This window comes from Neopelma chrysocephalum, unplaced genomic scaffold, assembly GCF_003984885.1.
Source record: "Neopelma chrysocephalum unplaced genomic scaffold, ASM398488v2 Primary Assembly neopelma1_79, whole genome shotgun sequence".
Lineage (NCBI taxonomy): Eukaryota > Metazoa > Chordata > Aves > Passeriformes > Pipridae > Neopelma > Neopelma chrysocephalum.
This window is the reverse complement of record NW_020897740.1, coordinates 1696109-1718707: the sequence shown is the minus strand read 5'-3', so window position 1 is coordinate 1718707 and position 22599 is coordinate 1696109.

Here is a 22599-nt window from a genome sequence, read left to right as displayed (position 1 = left end):
AGAAAAATAACCAAAACATTAAAGTTAATATATTTTTCTGTAGAATGTTGTGAAATTGTTGTAGCCATAAATTATCAACAGAGTGATTCCGTGCTTCCTTCAAAGGAGACTCTCCAATCAGACATCCTTCAGGCTGCAGGGAAAAACGGGGAAGGAAGGCTAGAAAACTTCTCTCCTACCCTGTCTAATATTGTTAATGAAAATTATATATTTCTCAGGCATGCTGACTATAAGTCAGCATTTATTGTTTTGTTAAAAAATTTTCACTAGTGTATGCTACTGTAGTAGTGGTTGATTTCTGGGAGGCAGGAAGATACCCAGGTGCCTAATGCCTTCTCCTTTCCAGAAACTCATAGAGACTGCAAAGGAGTGTCCCCATCCACTGCAGTGACCTTTCTTAATTTGTGCTATAACTGATAAGATTTTTGGCATGTGGCTGCGTGAAATACAGTGAGTAGAAATGAAAAGCGTATTCAATACTTAATAACGTTAAGACAGCCAATACTTCATCAGAAAAAATATCCAGCTCTCACAAGAAGAATCAAGCCATTATAGAAAAAGCAGCAGAGAGAAAATGTAATTAAAACTCTATAACAGCTTCTTTTCTGACAATGTTTTCAGTTTTCTGCAACTTTGACGTTTTCTATCTTTATTCTCTTCTCAAAATTACTTTTTTATTATGGTAAGCATTAAATAGTGATAAGGAATTGAAATTCGCTAGTAAAGGGAATGAATAGAGTAATGGTAAAAAAAATGAAGTAATAAGAAAGCACAAAAGTATATAAAATCCTGTAACATTGTTTTGCAGAATGGTGGGGTGTTTTTCTCCTGCTTATAACACCTCTGTGTTTAAACTGTTCCTGTGACCATGGGTTCAGCCCTTTCCAAATGACTGGACAGGTCTTTCAGTTGCTGCTAATGAACCCTGTTCAGTGATGTTAACCTAGTTTTTTACTGCCACAAGTCCTATCTTTAGAAAATAGATATTATGCATAGATTAGAGAACTGAACTGCTAACTCTGTGCTGAAGGAACAACACCTGTGTTGTCACCTACCCAGCAGATTTGTAAAATTGGAGGCTATCAGTGTGGGTTGGTGTTCTGCCTTGTTTCTACCTGCCGTTACTCCTTTTACTTTTTTTGGTGAATTCCTTGAGCTGACAGTACACATCAAATGCCAAATAGTTGTTCTGGGACTGAGAAGTATAAATGTTTCTACTCTGTTGTCCTCTGTTGAGAGGTAGGATATGTTTAGAAATTTGAGCATTTCTGGTTTGTTAGTGTTGTGGTGTGAGAGACCAGATGGAGGGCTAGCACCACTGATTTTCTTATACAGCTCATCTTACCTACCTGACCTTTAGACTGTATTTCTAAAAATCAGATATGGTATTACTTCTGTACCACCCAAAGTTGTCTTGAGTCTTGGTTAGTACTTGCCAGAAATGTATTTACCATTGGACATAAATGGCTATTTCTGAGGCACTTCCGATAAAATCAAAGTCAACATTGCTGGAGCAATGTTCATATCTATGAACAGTTATTTTTTGTTTATTTTTACAGTTACATCATAAGTAGAAGTATGGGAGATAATGTCTTTGTTATCATCAGTTACAGATGTTACTCCTCACGTAACTTATAAGACAGAGTAGCAGGCAGCTACAAATAGAAGTACTGGAAGCCCACACAATTCTCGCAGTCCAGTGCAACAGATAAGCTTTAGATGTAATACCTAATTGACAATGAATACAACACAAAGGACACTAGGATTTAAGTATGGAAAAACTGATGTAAGGTGTATGCAACAAGCAGAGGATTAGGGGAGGACATGGTAGACTAGGCCTTAGCTACAGCAACAGTTCTACAAAGGACATATTCCATTGATATTTGTTGAGAAGATGGTTTTGAATCACCTTTTGACACAAGACCTAATTTTTAAGATCAATGTAATCTTGAGATTTGATACAGTTATGTACAAAGCTTGACATAATTGAAATGCAAGGAAAATGTGATTATGCTTGCTAAAATGAGCCACTTGAGTTAAAGGAATTTTTAGTATTTTTAAAAGCTGTGTAAGACATTGTTTAAGTTTGGTATTTAAAATTCTTGCTAAAGAAAATAAATCTGAGGAATGGAAGTAATGTTACTGATCTCCTGAAAATATAATTTATTTATTCATAACTCATTTGTTTAAAAACAAAGTCCAAACTCCATGTTTCTTAATGTGATACTTGGCTAAAAAGTTATTATTATGAATAAATTACTATTAGTAAAATACGGACTTCCTCCCCTCCTTTTCAGAATTAAGTTTAAGAGGTTTTACATGACTCATTTACTAATACTATTTGTTAGGAAAGATGGTGAAAGTAAAGGTTGTATAAACAATTTTTTCTTGATCATTTTTGATGTTGAAGTACTTCCCTAAGAGCCATTTAAATCTGCTGGCTCTGTGTGTTCCTCCATTTTCTCATTTTTCAGAAGTATGAGTGGATAATGAAACTACACAATGAAAAAAAAATAAAAATCCACAATGTTAACAGTTAGAAATGCTTATTGCAAACGCAAATGGGAAACATGTTGTCCAATTGATTTATTGTTGTAAATATATGCAGTGGAAAGCATAAGTGTTTCTACTACATAAATTACCTTCTTCCTGTGAGGCTTTCTTCTATGGCACTACCCCTGATATATCACCAAGCATTCGAGCCACCAGCTCTGTTGAAGTCCATTAGAAATTCCACTTCATATAATGCATTTCACTATTATAGCAAAAGTCTACTCCCAAGAGTGAGCACTGTAATACATTTTTATTATGTAATTGTCCACAGCCTGGAGAGCACCTGTTAGCTAAATCTGATTTAGTACATTGCTGCTACCTCGGGTAAAATGCAGCACTGTGTAGTAAAGTAGTTAGGAAGAAAAGTAAGAAGTTGATGTGCATTTGTGTATATGTGTGTGAGATTTAAAAATAGTGTACTTTGATGATTTTTTTTCTTCTGTTGAAAATCTCATTCTGTGTGGAGCGAGGACACAAATATACCTTTTTAGTTTGCATGTAATTTACCACACAAAACTTTCTATGGAAAGGAAATGATAGAATAACATTAGTTAGCGATGAGAGCTCATAGATGCATACTAACACTATTGTGGTCAAAATGCATCCTACAATTGGATTGTTATATCTAGCACCTTGTTAGGAAACTTGGAAAGTTTTACTACTAAATATTTCTAAATATTGCTATGTACACCTGGAATAATTGCATTTGCTATTTCATGACACATACGCAGCGTAATGACTTCATAACATAGTCTAATATTTTTTAAAATCATTCAAGGTCCATTCTGCTAAGTTCCTCCAAATTGTCATACTTGAATGAAAGACTTTTCATTCTGAGTTGTCATATATTTAAGACATATGAGCAGATGTCATTTGAGTGCAGAGATGTCAGAATAATTATTAGGAAGGCTGGAATACCCCTTTTTTTTGAAATAAGAAAATGTTTCTGGTGAGGAATCCTTCAAACAACATATAAGATCTCTTTCAGGACATAATATAGGGTTCCTCTTCATGTGTTTTCACAGGTAAAAAAAGAGTTACTCTATCTCTCAGCTTGTGTTTATGTAAAAGGATAACAAACACCAAGCAGTTAGAGTTTATGCAGCTAAAAAAGAGCCAAACAAAAACAACAACAACAATAAAAAAACCCCAACGAACCAACCAAACAAAAAAAAACCAAAAAAAGGACAGTAGTATGTCATAGTTTTGGCAAGCTCCTAAATGAAGAGAATTAAGTTTATATATTTGAAAACTTAAATTACCATTTTTTTTCCTGTCTGTTGATCTTTACGACCTTGTTTGTGCTAAATATAGGACTATCTGCAAGGGATGGCATAATTTTATACTCTATGGGCTTAAATTAAATGCCAAAGAGCTTCAAAAGCCATTTTAATTGCTAAAATGAAAAGATGACACACATCAAAGAATCTTTATTTTTTTCATGCCGATGCTTACATAGCTTTTTTAATATCCATTTAAAGCTGTTACATAGACTTCATCCTTATTATGGCATCCCTGTATTGTCTTATATTTTAAAGACTGCAACATCACAGTTTCACAAGGGAAGAGAAATCAAGAATGAAATTGGCTTTGAATCACAGCAATATCTGGGTTTACATGATGCTTTTCCATTCCTCTTTTTCTCCCTTTGCTTCTAAGGCTACATATTTCTTGGACTGGAAACCAATTGGTGTTTTCTGCTCAAGTCCCTGGTCTAACCGAGGATGCACCCCAAAATGGAACATGTTCAGGCACTCACTTCATGCACAGTCTCAGTATATCCCAACCATGGTATCACAGGTAACTTGCTTAGCAACAGTGTGTAAATGGGAATTTGTAAAAACTTAAACTAATGGCAGACTTAATAACCTCTACCTGAGCCTCTTGAAGCTCTCCTTTTAACTGGTAAACAATTAAGTTGTCTCTGAATTCCCAACACACTACAGTTACAAGAGAGATCCTTCTGGAACTGATGAAGTGATGCCCAAAGTATTCATAAATGTCCACAATATCAAATACTTTTTGGAAAGCTTTTCTGCATCCTTTCAAATGTAGAATTATGATCTGTTTTTGCATGTGTGTGTATATGTATAAATGAAAACAAATTTTCAAAAGACGTATATATTATTGTAAGGAATGTAATTACGAACATTCAAATGGTATTTAGGACAAAGGGAAGGAGCAGAATCCCCTCAATTGATTTGATTTTCAGAGTTTGTCCACAGCTCCCACCAGTGATCACTGGAGTGATTGGCTACTCCTCAAAAAATTTTGCATTTTGTTAAACTTTTATAGTTCTTGAATTTGCGGGGTCCTTTTTGACATTTATTTCTGAAATGAATGATACAAATGTTACTTTGCGTGTGATTTTATTTCTTAATTTTTTAATTTATTTTTTATTAGAGAAGTTTTTATTCTTCTGTAGAAACCTATAGGGGATTCTGTTTGTTAGGTTCTGTTAATAAGACTGACATGCTACTAACCTTATAGTAGTTTGATGTCAATATAATGGTGTGTGGTTTTATCTACAGCCAATTAGCACTGTAAAAACAGTCTTGATAATGTAACAAAAATAGACTATAAAAATACTAGTTGCGTTAAAATAATTCAAAAGTAAAACCATGTTGATTTTGTTCAGAATGAGTTGTGAGAGCAGAAAATAGGTCTGCCTGGGATGGAGTTAATTTTCTTCATGGCAGCTGTACAGCCCTATGTTTTAGGTTTGTGACAAAAGCAGAGGTGGTAATAAGGGTTGTTTTAGCTATTGGTGAACAGCGCTTGCACAGCATCAAGATCTTTTGCTTCTCATGCTGCTCCTGCCAGAGTGCCTTGGGGTGCACAAGAAGTTGTAAAGGGACCCAACCAGGACAGCTAACCCCACAGAGAAATTAAGAATTGCCAAAAACCAAGCTAGCAAATCAACGTGCAACAAGGAGAGAAGCAGTAAAGCCTTTGTAGCAACGGGAAAGAGGTTGAAGATAATTTATGTACTGGTTGTAGCCTTAATAAAATGTTTCCAGTAGGAGAGTAATATTGGTTATTAGCTAAAGTATGATGGTTAGTGGAAAAACAGTATGACAACTGTATCCAGCACAGATCTAAACCATGTTCAAAGGTCTAGAGAACTATAATATAACATTATAGATGTTATAACAAGATTCTTTAATAAAAATAATTAATTTTCCTGTTTACAAAAAGGAGAAAGTATGGTCTAGCCAAATGAAGATTTTTAAGGTGTGTAAAGCTTTACAAATCTTTGCAGTAAAGTGAGATAAAAGTCTCCATCAGTTTATGAAATGACACCTTTCTTTAATGGTGGCTGGTTTACTAAGTGCTGCAGATGTCACTTATTCTGACCTTTACAAAGTTTCTAATTTGGTAACTGTATGATAAATTATTAGTTAACCTGGAAAAAAAGGTTGTTATGGCAAGAACTTTATTATGGGTGAAAAATTAGAGACAGCATTAGCTTGTGTTGAAAGGGAAATTAGCGGAGTAGGGAGATCATTAATATCATTAATGATATTCTTCCAGGAACAGCCTTAGGACTTATCTATAAAAAAACCCCAAACTATCAATAATTATCAGCACAAAAGTCAATGCCATTCTCCAGTTTCTTGTATAATAAGTACATTGTGAGATATCTTCTTAATCTGCTCAAGGATTGGGAAGGATTTAATTTGTTCTTTATTTAATTGGTGATCCTTAATATTTTTTCTCAAAATTCAGGAAATTTGAAAGCAAAAACCAGAAAACTCAGAGTGGCTTAACTGAGGAGCAATCAGTCCTTCTTTAGAGCCTCCCAGATCATTGGCATAAGACTCAGTGATTTAATTTAAAAAAAAATTATTTCTTCATATATTTTGAAATATATAACAATGTAATTTCGTGTGTCAGTATTAATAATTTACTGTTCTATGTGGACTTACAATGCAAATCTTTAAAACCTGATTGAGATTAATACACTTGAGGTGATGTCATGCTTTAATGTTTGAACATTTTGTACACAGTAGATTGGACAGCTGATAACAGATACAGAGAAAGCATTGGATGATCCATTCAAATGAATGTACAGTAGCACTGTAAGGACACAGTCCTTTTCCCTTTTCAGTTCAAGATCATTGAGGACGTGGGAGAAAAATTGTTTTCCAACTAAAAACGTTGAAGTGGGTGAGTAGTTTGATTCTTTCCCATTTACATTCACCATATATTCAGGTCAGCTTGACTTTTTTTCAGTCTTTAAGCAGATGTTGCAAAGTAAATATTATGCAAGTTTTCATGCCATATATTGTAAATTGAATTCTGATGGAGGAAAGGTGAGTTATGTGTTACAAAATAACAAGTATCAAAATTATTTGGTTTAATTACTTCTATTTCTATAATTGTCAGTGTTACAGATATATTCAGAGTCTCCACATACAAAGTGGATGGAGACAGTACATGGTAAGTATATTAATGAACTGATGAAAAACAGAAGACATAATTAACAATATCCAGGGAGCAGGCAGAGATATCTTCAGGTGCCAGGCTAGCTAAACACATGCTGAATTGACTAATTGAATGTTGATAGATTTTTGCATGTTGTTGTTAATGAAGCATAAAGGTATGCTGAGAAATGTATCTTCTCTGTCTCTCCCCCTCAAAAAAGGAAAATGAAAAAAAGTAACCATAACTGGAAGAAGAACCTGTGGAGGAGGCTGAAGTGATGAATGGTGTGAAGACGGATGTCAAAGAGAGTGGGAATACAGGACTGTCCCTGGGAGCACAGGTGGAAATCGAAGGAAACTGTACCAGCAGCACTAAAACAGATTGCCAGCAGCAATACATGTAACATCTGCATATAATGAGATTTAATTTTGTGTGCAAATTATTCACAAAACCCCTGCTTTCTATTTCACCTCTAATTACAATTCCTAGAGATGCTCTTTCAAAAACAAAGAATAACAAGTGAAGAGGATGCTTCTGCCAGGTGCCTTTTTGTAATGATAAGGATTCAGATCATTAACTTTTGCATTGGATTTTGTGTTCTCATACACAGAGTTTCTCAATCCATTCCACCAGTTTTGCAACAATAATAAGTTCCAGTCTTTATGGTATAAATGTGTCTGAGGTCTAACGTGTTAGGAAGAGAATGCACAGGATATTAAATCATGGAAAAGTCCTCACTGTCTTCACTTTCATGCCAGGTGAGCTGAGGAAAATAAAAAATGATGTGCATTTAGTGTGGAGGAGGCAGAGTTCTCCTTCCTGTAGGTGTTCAGCTGGCATTATGTACCCTTAGGAGAAAATGACGACCTGTGAGGGAGAGCTTTTGATGAAGAAAACATTGAATTTGCAATACTCTATTCTTCAGAGTTGAACTGTGGCTTTGTACAACAGTACTGTACAGGAAATAGCGCTGATTCACATTACCACAAGAAAAGCACTCAGAAAAAAACAGGCTCTAAGTGCCTTTTGGGTGTACCTGGGGGTGGCAGCAGCATTGTGCACACTCCCCACACAAACCACGGCCTTGTCCCCTTCTCCACTGATTTGCTCCTAGGGGAAGACTTCTTTTACAAAATGCCTTTGTGAAGGAGTATAAAGAAGTCTATTTCTTGTTCTCTCTTCAGCTGTTTGAGCACGGATACCTTGAAACCTCGGCTAAAACACGTGTGGAAAGATGCTGTTTGCTCTTGCTCTCCTGTATCAAAGTTAACCGATTTACTGACAATAAGGAGGGAAATTAATCACAATCTGTTAAAAGGAAAGGATGCATAACCTGTCCAGCCCCACAGTGCTGGCTGATAATGCTTATTAACACAGACTTATGTACCTTAAAAAAGTGTGAGCCTATGTGGTATATAAGCACTGTTTAAACGCAGGCTGTGTTTGCAAGCACGATAAAAGATTTTCATCATCAGGATGATGACACTATTGTCGATTATGTATCTTTCTGCTTAGCTGAATTCCTGCTGAATTTTGTTTTAATACAGAAATGAGCTATAATCGATAACTTTTGACATTACTCTCCGCATAAATTATCTGAAATACATATTTCTGTTATTTGACCAGCTCTCTAGATTATTAAATAATGTTCAGTGAATAATTTATGCAACATTTTTTCTGTCAATCTCTGAATAATTTACTCATGAATACATTATTTTTATTATTCAGCCAACTATATTTCCAGCATCTGTGGCAATACCTTTGTTGTGTGAAAGCTTGGAGATCTCTGGAAAGAGAGATAAACTTTTAACTAACATAACTTAAATTCTTTGTTGTCATAAGATGCCTAAATACCTAAATGTCATAAGCATTTAGTACCTTATTTTATATATCCAAGTGCATCATTAAATAAATCCATTTTCATCTCTCTCTCTTAATTTAGAGTAGTTTTCTACAACAGTCTTTAACTCAATGATCCCTACTCTTTTTATTGAAAACCTTGCACTGTTGCTATCTTGCCTTCCCTTGTTTTTTGAAGTCTTCAACAACATTCAGAAAACTTTAGTTACTTTAATTTGTGTGCTGAAGATAATGACGAGAAAAAGATTTACACTGCTTGCCTGTTTCTGTTAACACGGGTATTTTGAACATAATATCTACATTAATACATACTGAATCAACACAGGTCTGTGACATACAAACATAAACAAGAAGGAACGAGTTGTGAATAAAAGCATTCCTGACAGAGTAAGAGAAGAGAGAGAAGTGCAAGGAAAGACTGAAGAAGCCAAGGAAAGGTGTGTTGTGGAATATCTGTATCTATTTACCAGATAGAAAAATGTTCCAAACATCTACACTGGAGCAATGATGAAGTGAATTGGCTTGAAGATTAACAATCCTGCCTGCTCCTGCAGCATCCATTTTGCAGTTCCCATCCTGGGGATGAGAACACAAGGTGGAATCACAGAGCTCATGACTGCAGCACAGTGACACCTATTCCTCCTGAGTCTGAGTGGGAAGCTAAGAGTTGCTTTGGTTACTCTGCAGCTCAAACAGTATTTTATTATTTCACTACCTAGCCATTTGGGCTGGAAAGTAATTTTGGCTATGTGATGCATGGCTCTCAAGAGTGTGTAGAACGGATAGCTACAGCTAGTAAAGGCAAACTGGGGAGGAAGGGTAGTATCTGAAACCATCCAAATGCTGTTTCAGTTCCAGTTTAGCAATTACTTTGAAAATAATCTGGTTCAGAGACCAGAGCCAGCACAGATTGTGGTGCCCTGGACATGAATGAGAAGAGCAATATATCTTCATTTCTAGCAGAAAGTTCTATTGAGTTTGAAACTATATCCTCTGGTGCATAAAGAGGCATAGCATGAATTTAAGTCTGTCCTAATTCCACCTAATTCCCACATTCAGGAAGGCAGGTCTCAGATTTAACTTGCAAACTGCCAAAGACCAGAAGTTTGGCTGACTGCCAAAGGCAATTCTTGGAATTATCTCACCTAATTGGTACTTTCACTTCCGACAGCAAAGATCCTTGATTTTCAGGCACGCTCAGGAGCAGCCTGGTTCAAGTATGTGTGTACCTAAAACCAGAATTTTAATGGCATTTGAGAGCTTTCAGGGTCACATTTGCAGCTCTAAACAGTATACTGCATACCACCTTGTTACTAGAATGATAATATTGCCTTCATGTCTCTTGTAGACAAAAGAACTAGGGGCTGACCTGACAAGTTTGATTCACAACTGGATTTGAGGAGCTAAAGTAGATCCACAACTGAAGGTGACTGGAGCAAAACCTGGAGCTACTGTTGTGCATTTGAAACCTGATGGTGGATCTGTATTTTCTTTTAACATGGAACAGAGGTACTGTCACCATTGCTTGGCTTAGCTTGAGGGATATGTTCAAGTAAAGGCCTGGAGATTTAGGCTTATAATAACAAGTTTGAACCTTTCTACTTTCTGTTAAGGTGTATATGATGCTCTGTCCAGAAAAAGAAGAAGCAGGAGCTGTATTTGAGAGAAATGAGGGAAACTGTCACTGTTATTTTCATTTTAATCCATTGGCAGGCTAGTAGAAGCTGTATAAAAATTCAGGAATCAGGAACTGCTGCAGAACAGGCTACAAACTTCAACAGCTTGTAGGGGAGGATAGCCATAGGCTTGGTAACCAGACAAAGCACCCTGATCCGTGCTGTGGAGGCAACAAAAGTGTGGAAAACAAGGCCTGGGATGCATGACAAAGCACAGCAAAGAATCTCCTTATGGCCAGTGCTGGAAGTAGCTACACAAAAATGAAGAAGAAGTGAAAGACAAGCCCTGCTGTTGCAGTTTGTCCATAAAGAGGATTCATGGAATCATTATTAGCCTGTGTGTGGTACTAAAAGGCACAAGTATAGTCATATTTTTATTGACCAAATATGATTTTCTTTTATGTTTCAATAACATGTATCTGATTCTATAGAATATTTCTTTTTTTCGCCCACCCTCTGTTCTATTGTTTGTGGATTTTTTCACCTTTTCTTTAATTACATCCTAACTTTTGTCATACTATAACAAACACTTAGTTCTTGTTTCCACCTTGATTTGTTTTAATTCCTAAAATGCCTCCAAGGTCATGAGGTCCATTTATTCAATTATTCATGGAACCATTGGATAGAGAAGCTGCACACTTTTTAGTTCCAACTGCTTGCAAGTTAACAGTTAAGGACTGCTATAAAGTGAACTCAGGACCTCCTGCTTCTATTATATCTATAGCATCTCCTATTCTATCTATAGCATCAGCTGTGGAAAAGAAGTAATGTACTTTTACCTAGTAGGAAAAAAAAGAACTGTTCCAGAATGAAGTACAGAAATAGTTATTTATTTTATTTTATTTTATTTTATTTTGTTAGCCCCCAGTGGCCAGTTTTTCGGAATGGCCTGTCTGAATAATGGTTAAAAAAAAAATCAAAAAAAAAAATCAACATTCTCTTTCCTACTATTATTGTTCAGCTTTTAGCTACTATGACTTTGTTCATCTTCCTTATAAGGAAAACTATAATAGCTAATCTTAATACTGGATTTTACAATGTTTACTGAGCTGCTTTTTAAAAATTTTCTGAGCTTGTAAAAGTATAATTATCGTATCCTAATAATTATAACAGACGACATTTCTCTTCCTCTTCACAGTGTTTGATCTAAACTGAAAATTTCTGATCTTCTTGTCAAAGACAGAGCTGTTTTCTTGGGAATATTTTGAACTTTGATGAAAGTTTTATGACACTTCCAACAAAACATGCTGCTTGTTAAAGTTTTATATAGAGAGAGCTCTATCTGCATTGTTTTGGAATTGTAAATATCACATAATTGTCATCAATGAGCAGCTGATGAAATACCTGTTCCCAGACAGGAGTTTGGTCACAGACCCATAGATGCTTTTGCAGTCCCAGAGAGCCAAGACAAGGCTCTTTTCATTCTGTCATGGTGATGGTCCCAAAAGTCAAACAATGATGAAACTGATGATTTATTTTTAACATTTTGCAAGGCATTTGCAGAGGAAACAATTTTTGTAGTCTTTAAAAATCTTATTCATTCTTTCTCTTTGTCCCAAGAGGTGCCAGGAGATTAGTGTCCCATTAGTTTCCTTCATCCAGTTTTTATGAGTTGAAACTTAACGCATCTGTCTTTGGATAGTAATGGATGGCTGTGGTTCCTCAGTGATATGAACATTAGCTGCAGCACTGTTTTATCAGAGGACATCAAGCTCATACAACTGCAGCTGACACAAATGCTAATTCTCCTTAATATTTAAGCCTCAGGGAGTCCTTCTAAAACAAACAGACAATAGGACTGTAAATCTGTGTAAATATATTTTTTAAGATTTCAAGAAGCTTGTCACACGTTTGTTTCAAATCACTTGGCATTTATCGTAGTTTTTCTGATAATTCTGAAGAGAAAATACCCCGTTTAATGAAACATTGTTCCTTTTCAGAAGCACTTGGGTAATTTGACTCCCAGACAGCATGAGGTTTTATCTCATCGTTATGAAGACTACATGAAGATATAAAGATCTTACTTAGACAAATTGTTTTTTTAAAGAGACAGCCTAATTAAAATTGGAACATTATTATTTAATATTATCTAATTAGAACAGATGCCATTTTTCTTCCCTTCTAGCTGCACAAGGAATACCTTCTAGATCTGTGGGATGTGCACAGACAGAGGAAGCAGATCTTCTCTCTCAAGGGCTATGTACACTGTGCAAAGCCCAAACTGCAAGCCAGGTGAGTTAAATGGAAGCTGGAATATTTTATGTCAGATGGGATGCACACTTCAGATACTGACAAGTGATATTTTTCCTGAATCACATCCTGAAGGTGTGTTTTTTGTCTTTATTGACAATGTAGGGAACCTAGGGAGATTGTAGCTGAATTTGGCTGCGTTAACTGGCTAGAGTCAGGTCGTGTGAATACCTCTTTTAGTCATAAAAGTAGAGCATAGGTGTTCATCCAAATTGTAGTGCTGGCAACGCTGCAAAACGATGATAATCACAATATAATTAGGATCCATATCATGAGAAAGTTATGTATACAAAAGCATTAGAGTGACAAAAAACTGGAGAAAGACAGATTTAATAAAATGAGGGAGCTTATAAAAAATGCCCCAAGGAAAAGTAAACTCCTTGGATGTGGCATTTATTCTACTTAAGAAAACAGTAATAGTGTCTCCGGAGGTGTTGTGTAGCTGAACAAAATGAGAATAGGAAAAACTTACATAGCTAAATAACAAATTTGAAATGATTGAGCCAAGCGGCGATGCCTCAAAAATCTGACCCACTGTAGCTAATAAATAGGAAAATAAAATAAACTACAATAGTATTTATGAGGAACTCAAGAAAGGTCAAAACATATTTCCAGAGTAACTAATGAAATGTATGAAAAGAAACAAAGTCTGTCTTGAAATACAGATATTAAAATATTAAAATAGATAAGAATGTAAGAATTTATGGATAAAACACTATTTTGCTAATAAAGGTGATGTATTATCAGAGGTTGTCAGAAAAAAGGTAAGGAAACAAAACTGGAGATCAGGGAGGCCGGATGCTAGGCATAAAGTTACTCTGACTGAACTCAGTTCTGAAATGTCTGAACATACAACAAAATAGCCAATCTCTTACCAATCCAGAGGACTGAAGAAATTCCATTGTGTAAGCGCTTAGGAGATTTTTTTAACCTGCAAATAAGTTTACAGTTTTCCCAAATAAATTAATTATCTCTAAAACACAATCATAGAAGGTCTGTAAAATCATTGTGGAAAAGGTCTAACCAGGATAGTGTTTTGAAAATGGAAACTGTACTTTAGTAATTGTTCTGTATTTCTTTGCATTTGTAGAGGATCTAGGAGAGCTGAATGAATTTGAGAAGAAGTAACTGATGAAGTTAAGCAGGCATGGGTAAAAGGTTAGCAGAATCTCTGTACCAGAGGCATGGCATACTAACAAGTTTTGAAAAAAATTGATAATTCTGCATGAAGTTTGTTGTTACAACAGGGTTACTGAGTGGGGTGCTGGAATTCAGAGTTATTCAATAGTGTCATGAGTAAAATGGAAAATGACAAGGCAAGTATGCCTAAAAAACTGCGCAGGCAACCTCAGCCTGGCAGGGGCTGCAGGCACACTCAGAGACTTGGACCTTTAAATGACTATGATAAACTGGGGAAATGCTTTGAAGCAAACCAACCAAACAGAAGACACTGCCTATAAAAAAGTAAATATACATATACCCCACTGTACAGTAATAATTGACTTCAGATGTGAATGACAGGAAAACAGGGCATGTGTGTGTTCAAGGAGAAGACAATAGTTCACAAGGCGTGAAGGGTTGGCCAGTGAAGGTATCTCTGCGAACCAAGCCCAGTGAAGGTAATTTAGAGGAGCTCTTTTAGCAACTAGAGAGGGCAACACAAGGGAAAAACAAAGTGTGAATGTAAAGCAATGCACATAAGATTGACAGATTACAGAGCAACTTCTAGCCTTCCAAATGGACTCAGCTCAGTTAGCTTGCTAACTGAACCTAAGAAAAAAATCCTTTGCTGAAAGCAGCTTCAGGAAAAACAAACAAACAAACAAGATATTAGAATGCATAAAGGCAGAGTAGAAGAAAATATTGAGGAAAACATTATAATGTATGTCTGTAAATGAGTGGTGAAAGTTTATTTGAGTTATAGTGCTCCTCTCTCTAAATATTGAAAATTATTTGACTCACTGAAACATTCTCTTTTATGAAAAGAGTTTGAAAAAACTGGTAGTACTATTTTAGAGAAGCAATAAACAGTGCAGTTGGCAGAAAGGTGGCTCAGAATTCATTTGCTTATTTAAGTACTTAAATACTGAATTAGAAATGAAATATCTATACCACAAATGTTTTTGCAGTAAATAGTGTAAAACTCATTTTAGAAACACAAATGTGTTTCCAATATGACAAATGATCCTAGGAGTTAATAGCTTTCTTATAATGGTCTGTAACTTAAATAAGGAAATTCTTCCCTGTTCTTTTCCTTAAATTTGGTATACCAGAAGCATCCACTTACTAACAGAAATGCTGAGATCTATAAGTACTGAAAAATTCCTGCTGTTGCAATACCATAGCCCCTGATAGGACCATTTTATATTTGGTAAGATTGGGGCCACAGAAATATGACGAGGCAGATCTTTTTTTAGCCTTAGCTTATAGGACATAAAACTATTAATGAATGTCACACAGGAGTCTGCATGAATCATGTTTTATCTTCTGGATAGGTGATCTAGGCATTGCTATTGGTAATCATTATAGATGCCTACTTCTAATGAAGCACAAGGTTAAAAAAAGGTAAGTGAATTAAAATCTAAGGATGCAGTGCAACGTCATTCAAGGACTATAATACCTAAATATTCATATTTTTTTAATTAGTTCTCTCTTGAGTGAAGTCTCTCTCACTGTTATGACACACTACCACTGTAGTTGATGGGCTTGGCCTTGTCCAGCAGCAGGTCTGTCTCAAAGCTGGCTGGCACTGGCTTTGTCAGACACAGGAAAAGCTTTTCGCAGCTTCTCACAGAATCTGCACCTCCTCTAGCATCCCCCCCAGGTACAAAAACCTTGCCACATAAACCCAATACAGCATATGCACATACTCACATAATATTTTACAATAAAAATTCAATGATTTGACACTTGTAATGAGCAAAAATAAGAAAAAAAATCCTGAGTTGTACAAATAAATGTAAATGTTTTATGTCCATGTCCTCTCTTTCGTTACCTTTTTCTCTAAGGCATACTAGGAATAATCTTCTAATCTTTCCTTGCCCACAAGTCCCATCCATGGGAGTTAGGGATGATTAGCTAATTCAGGTACAGTCTTGCTTCAAGCAGTGTTGCACCTCAGGCTTAGGAAGGCTTTTCCCCTCAGTCTAAAGGGCTTATTGGAAAAAGAAATGAGGAGCTACTTAACTCCTCCAGCTCGCTGTTGTAATTAAAAAAATGTAACGTTTCAAAAAGTCAAGTTGACGTGCTATGGACTATGTTTGCTTGCCAAATGAAGTGAAAATAAACACTATCTGCTTTGTTTCAAAGGACTGACACAACCTTTGCATTCACTCTCTGTGACCTTTTCCAAACTCCCAGTGATCTTGGGTAAACTACTCCCTTATGTTGTATTGTTCTGTATCTGCAGCTTTGGTCTTGTTTGACTGAAACATGAGGATGCAAAAATACTACTATAAAGCCTATACTCCTCTATAAATATAACACAATGGGTGTGTCCCAAATGAGAAAAAACGTTAGCTTCATAAAAATGCAAAAAACTAGAAGTAAAGGAGGATGAAGTACCATGTAACAGCCTTTTAGCCTAGAACATGAAGTTTATAGACATCTGCTATGTAGCTTATGGATGAGCTACCAATATATGTAGAAAGTAGTCATGGGTGAAGTCATGAGTTGGCTCAGTGGAACTTGGGCATTGATGTTGCAATGTCTCCAAAGCATTCTTTGTATAAAATCCACATACGAGAGAGATGTGGGATGAAATGGTGATATAAACTGAAATTTGATACTCAAAAACTGCTCCACTCTACATTTAGGCATCAAAATATTGATTTTATTTTCAGAAATGCTGAGCATCTGCTTGACTAAATCAAAGTAATATTGTGAAATACCACTGAAATCAAAACAACGAGTTAAACTTGCAAGTTTAGATACATGTAAATGAATTCAGATATAAAAAAATGACTCAATTCTCTGGGGTGTAAAAGAAGAAACAAAGTAGGGATAGATATTCAACCTCTGTTTAAGAGCATGGCATCCAGTATAGCCAGTGTATTTTTCTAACTATATTTAATGCTTAATGTCTAGTAAGATACCCATTTGTAGTCCATACGACCCTCCTTGTATCCCACACACTTTTGTATGTGAAGTGCATATGTAAAACACTTTACATTCTGCTTCAACAAAGAAACAAGGTTTATTATCTTCTCAGTATGATAAAATAGAAGCCAGCATTGGGACAATTTTTAATGCAATTCAAAGTGAAGAAAGCTTGTGGGTATTGGGACTAAATTCTACAGAAATAAGATTGCACTTTCACTGTTGAAAATTACCTCAAGTGAATTTCTGAAGGAAACTTGACTTAGGATTTGATTTGAAACAGCTAAGTCTTTTAATTCTTGTAAGGGTTACAGTGGCTAAATCACTTCATCCCCTCGCCCCCACCTCCTTCTTTTTTCCCCCAGCAATATGATTTGTGTAAATCACTTTATACCACAAGGGTACACAGATTTGGGATCACTCACTTCTATGTTGAGAGTCTAGAACTGCCAGATTCCTTCTATACTACAAATGCAAAGTCCATACTGAGGGATATATCATGAAGAATGTGACTAAAGTAGACGTGTTTTTTCTTTGCACCTTTTGAAATCAATTTATCTTTTAATATCAGGACTTGTCACTGCTGTCTGCTGTGCACCTAATATGCTGAAAAGATATTTGATGATGGCCAGTTTAAAACTAGCTGGCATAGACAAATTCATTAGAATTGAGGTTGTAATTACAAGTAATTTCAAATAATTTGACTTGAATGTGCATGTGTACATAGTATAGAACCTTGATTTTGGAAGTAGATCAGACTGGTTAGTATATTATACCCATCTGTTTGCAGTGAAATGACCAAAACTTGGGCTGTGCCGGAGCATGCACAGTTCCCACTTGAAACACATGCTTAATTTCCCTTACAGCTGGAGCCAGAAAACAAGAGTTAGGCATGATACATGTCCCAAACCTGTCAGATTATAAAGTCAGAGTATGATCAGAAGATGGAACCAGCCTCTCAGAGGTTGTAATGAATTCTCCAGTAACAGTTTTTGTCTCTATGGACCCTCTATACCTGCTTATTTAAGTTACTTCTGGGGATTGCTACTAATGTCAGTGGACATCTGAGCCTTTTTTAAAAGATAATATCATTTCATACAAAAACAGCACCTCTTGCTGAGGAAACCATGGGCCAGTGATTGCTTGAAATTAATGCCACAACAGTGTTATCTGGTTATGCGCAGGGGTGCTTTTTTCTGGTAATTCCAACCTTTCTGCTGTTGGGAAGGAGACCACTGAGTTAGAAGTTTATTCAGAGGGGCCCAGGAGATTAGTTTATAATGCCATGATCTTACAGTGAAAGGGTTCTAATCAGACCATGGTATTCAAGACTAAAAATTTAGACATGCACTTCTCCACTTTTGGTGTTTTGAATGTTCCTATGGAATTGGTCACTAAGGTCTTTCAGGAGTCGTGGTCAAAAAAAAATCTATGCAATTATCTCTGTGAATGTTACCTGAAAAAAAATTGGATGGTTAAAGGGAGGATACAACTTTTTTTCTTCATTATAATGGTACTTTATAGTACTTAGTGGTACCAATAGTACTTAATGGTACTATAACAAAAGCCTACATGTTTCAGAAAACAGAATGGTTTGCAATTTCAAAGGATCTGTTATTCTGCTTATCATCATCCTAACCTTAAATTTCAAGGGATCATCAGTCTGAACCACATTATTTATGTTAATCTTTCTTCCTGATTTTAAAATTGTGATAATCTAATGAGGGACTAAGAGTACACCAGAAACTGTATATGCATTTTCATAACTAACCAAGACAGTTCTCATTTTAAAATCTGACCATTAAATATTCCAGCAGTTTGTTCCCTGATCATTAAAAAAGATTCTCGAGAGAGTTCAAATAAAATACTGTTCTATAAATTACAGTCCACTGTCAGAAGAAAAAGAGTAGTTGATGTGTTGTGTAATAATATGTTCCAGACTTTGCTAAAATTAGCCTGTGGTTCTTTGAGTGCTTTCTGGTATGTTGTATGTGTACATATATAGCCTTTATGCCTCAGAGATGAGGATGATTAGCTGAATACAATACTGGCTGCTCTTGAATAAGTAGTAAATGTCTTTACTCTCACAGAATAATCTTGTAATTTAGTGCTTGACCATGTCACAGCACTTTAAAAGCAGTATTAATGCACTCAGTATGACAAGAAAGGATAATATTGTGCTGCATTTATTATTATTTTTATAACTACAGTCATCTATACTCTTCAGCAAATTTGGACTTAATTATCAGTTTACCTCCATAACTTATAATATGGATCATGTTTGCTACATAATGCAGCTTTAATGAGTGAAGATAACAAATCAGAAAATTTGTTTTTTTCAAACTCATATTTTGTCTTTAGGTATTCTTCTGACTACTGTTGATCAATTTCTGACTATTTCTATATTCCTGTTGTCTACAAAATCACTTAACTGTCAATGCATTTGATGGGAAAGACATTTGCCCTTAGCTGTAAAAGGAAATTAAATGTGTTTCATAGAGTGGTGAGGGGCAGAGAGCAAGGTTAAAGTTTATTGCTCTGCAAATTGTAGTGCTTATGAACAGGGGAAAGACACAGCCCTGGGAAAAAAAATCAGGAAGGCATGAGACTTCACAGAAAGAACCTGTTTCTGCCATTTCTCTGAAAACAGAACCCAGATTAAAGCTTTGCTTGATCAGGCACACATAAGGTAGAAGGCAGAGAGCAGTATTGGGGAAGGTGGATAAACTTCTTGTGGTGTCTGAAAAGATACATTATACATTAATTGGTTTAATTGCAGTGAAATTAAATGAGATTTCTATTTTGAGTTATTATCTTGCACTAGACCATTAGTATCTGAGAGTGATTTATAGATCTGAATGACTTAAGCATCGGGCTGAGAAAGATCATTATCACATCATTTACATAGGCATATTTTTTTAAGCCAAGGAAACTATGGCTTGCTCCTCACTGAACCCTCCAGATTAAAAAAAAAGCTAAAATAAGCTAAAATAAAATCATGGACTCCAAAACCTGATGTTATTGAGAAAAAGCAGTAACCCTTAAAGAAAGATTTAGGACAATTGGAATTTTAGAGACTTGTTTGACAGCACTTTTCATTTTCTTACCACCTGAAACCAAGTAGCCATATCACTGCCACCTGGAAGGAATCAAGTAATTTGTCTCCACTTGAATTACTTTGAAGAAAACACAAAACACCATTAGTTCATTAGAGGCTGCTGAAAAAAGTATTTGTCAAGTGACTTTTACAGGTGGGTGGATCTTGTCTACTTGGGAGGTTTTTATATCTTTTTACATCAAGGGAACAGGGTAGGTGGGATACATGTAGTCTCTGTGGGACTTAGTTTCAGGACTTGAAGGATGCATCACTGTTTTTGAAGGTAGAGTCTTGTTGGGTATAAAGTTACTGCTGCATAATAGTTCTGCCTTGCTCTGATGCCCACAAATTATGGGGAACAGTTAGTGTTTCTTAGTTACCCATCTCCCTCACAACTATAGCATAATAACTGGTCACAGAGGTGGGTAATGTAGACTGAATCTCTAAAAATGGTTGAATGGTATCATTGAATCTGATAGGGTTGTTTGATGACTTATATGAAGTTCCAGAGGTGGGAGTTATTTTAATTATTTTTCATTGTATTCTGTTTGCTTGACTGGATATTGAAAGTACTAAAGGTGTGACCTGACATGCTGCTGCTCTTCAGCTTATGCCCCAGGAGCTCAGCACTGGGCTCTTCTCCCTGCTGCAGAGCTGTGCACAAATCCCAGCACTAGCTTGACACTTTCTACTTTATTTTCTAAGCAATGAAAATCAGCTGTGTTTCTGGCATCTTTAACAGTCTTTATCTGCCCTTTACCCTCACTGTAGGGACTGAGCCTCCTTTTAATAATTCACTGGAAAACACTGGTGGATGGTGTTTGGGTTAGTTTGTTTTCTTTTTGCTACTCTGTGGGCAGGGAGTGCAGTCTGTATGCTATACTTAGATTTGAAAAGAACCTCATAAAATACAGTCTAACAAGCCTAACAATAGATACTTTTGTTGGGAGCTCTAATTCCTACTGCCATTGTGTAGCAATGAGCTACAGCACTGGAACCTTGCCTTAATCTGAGATGGTTATAAAGCATGCCAAAATTAAGGAGAAAACAGAGGAAAACTTAGCTAAGCTATGGTGGTGTTGAGTGATCTTTTGTCATGATCTCATAGAAGAGGAGAGATTGCTGATAGATGAAGCACTGCAACAAAATCATTGTCAGCAGAATATGGGAACTGTCTTTAAAGGGAAATTGAGTAGATGTTTATTAAAATAAATATATTGCAGACATACCTGGAGCGTGGATTCTACTACTGAGTCAGGTAAAGGCAGTCACTGTCAGCAGAGTGTGCAAGATTTGAATCATAGGTATGCGGTAGATCTTAATCCTTGAGCTGGAAGGAATATTTTAAAAAGACGGTTATTTTGTCCCAGAAATTATTTAAGAAGCATATAATAATTTGGCTTTCCTTTTTATGCAGTTTATCAAGTCCATAAACTCTATAATTCACAAAATAAAATGTCAGGAGTCCCTTTTAAGTTTGATCCATTGAGTTTTTTTATACAATGAATTTCAGATGCTGACTTCTCTTTGAAAATTATTAAATCCAGTTCTGTTAAGTGTAACTTGTCAGTGAGAGAGGGATTGCTCACAATTCCCTACTGACACTGGAGATCGTATTACGTCGCATCTGGAATATACCAGTAGAACATACCTGAAATGGTCATGAAGTCAGAAAGTCTTGCATCCTTTTTTGTAAGCCTAGTGATTAGATACAGCTTTTACTGTTCTGAGATCCTGACACAGTGTTTCTGAAAGGCAAGCTCAAATGCTTCTTAGTCTTTCATAATTGCTGTGCTATAACTATACAGGATTCTTACACATTTCTTAAAAATAATAAACACATGCTGATGGAACTCTCTCAGAATGCTATTAGATTTAGGACAATTCACTTTGTTGTTTTAGGCTTTGACATATTATACTTCACTTTTTCACTATTACCAGAATAAATACACTCTGTTAGCACAACTGTGTATAAATGCTCTTTTCTTTAAGATATATAAGCATTACCGTGGCATTTTCCCCATCTTCTGGCACAGATTAGCTAAGAACTACTTGGTTTCTTCCATGATGTTTTGTCACCATCAACATAACTTCAAAAGGTAAGACCTCACTGATCCAGAATGTCTAGTACAAGAGTCCTTCAGTCTTGAGAGGCAATGTGACTGATTTTTCAACTGGCCAATGTCTGAAAACAACATCCTGGATAATTCAATGGAAGTCCAGAAGATATATTTTAATATAGAAACATACTTTACTCCCCACTGGTGAATGCAAATCTTTCTGAGTAGTACAGCAGGATTGTTATGGTATTTTTAAAATATATATTTATATATATATATTTCGAGATGGATAATAGAGTAATTATTGTCTTGGTATAATGCTATCAGCTAGATTGCATCACAAATAGAAATGTTCAGGTTTATTCTGAGAACAAACATAGAGTCAAGTACTGAGTTTGTTTAAAGCTATGAAAGTTCATCTTAAAATTCCCTCAATTGTACCATTTCGGTTTATTTCCATTCGCTGAAGGGGAGAAGTTGTGATTATATCCTGAAGGTTAAAAATCCAGACCTTGCAGCCTTTGATACAGCATGCCTGTTTCTCCTGTATTCATACGATGCAAAGGTATCTTGCCTT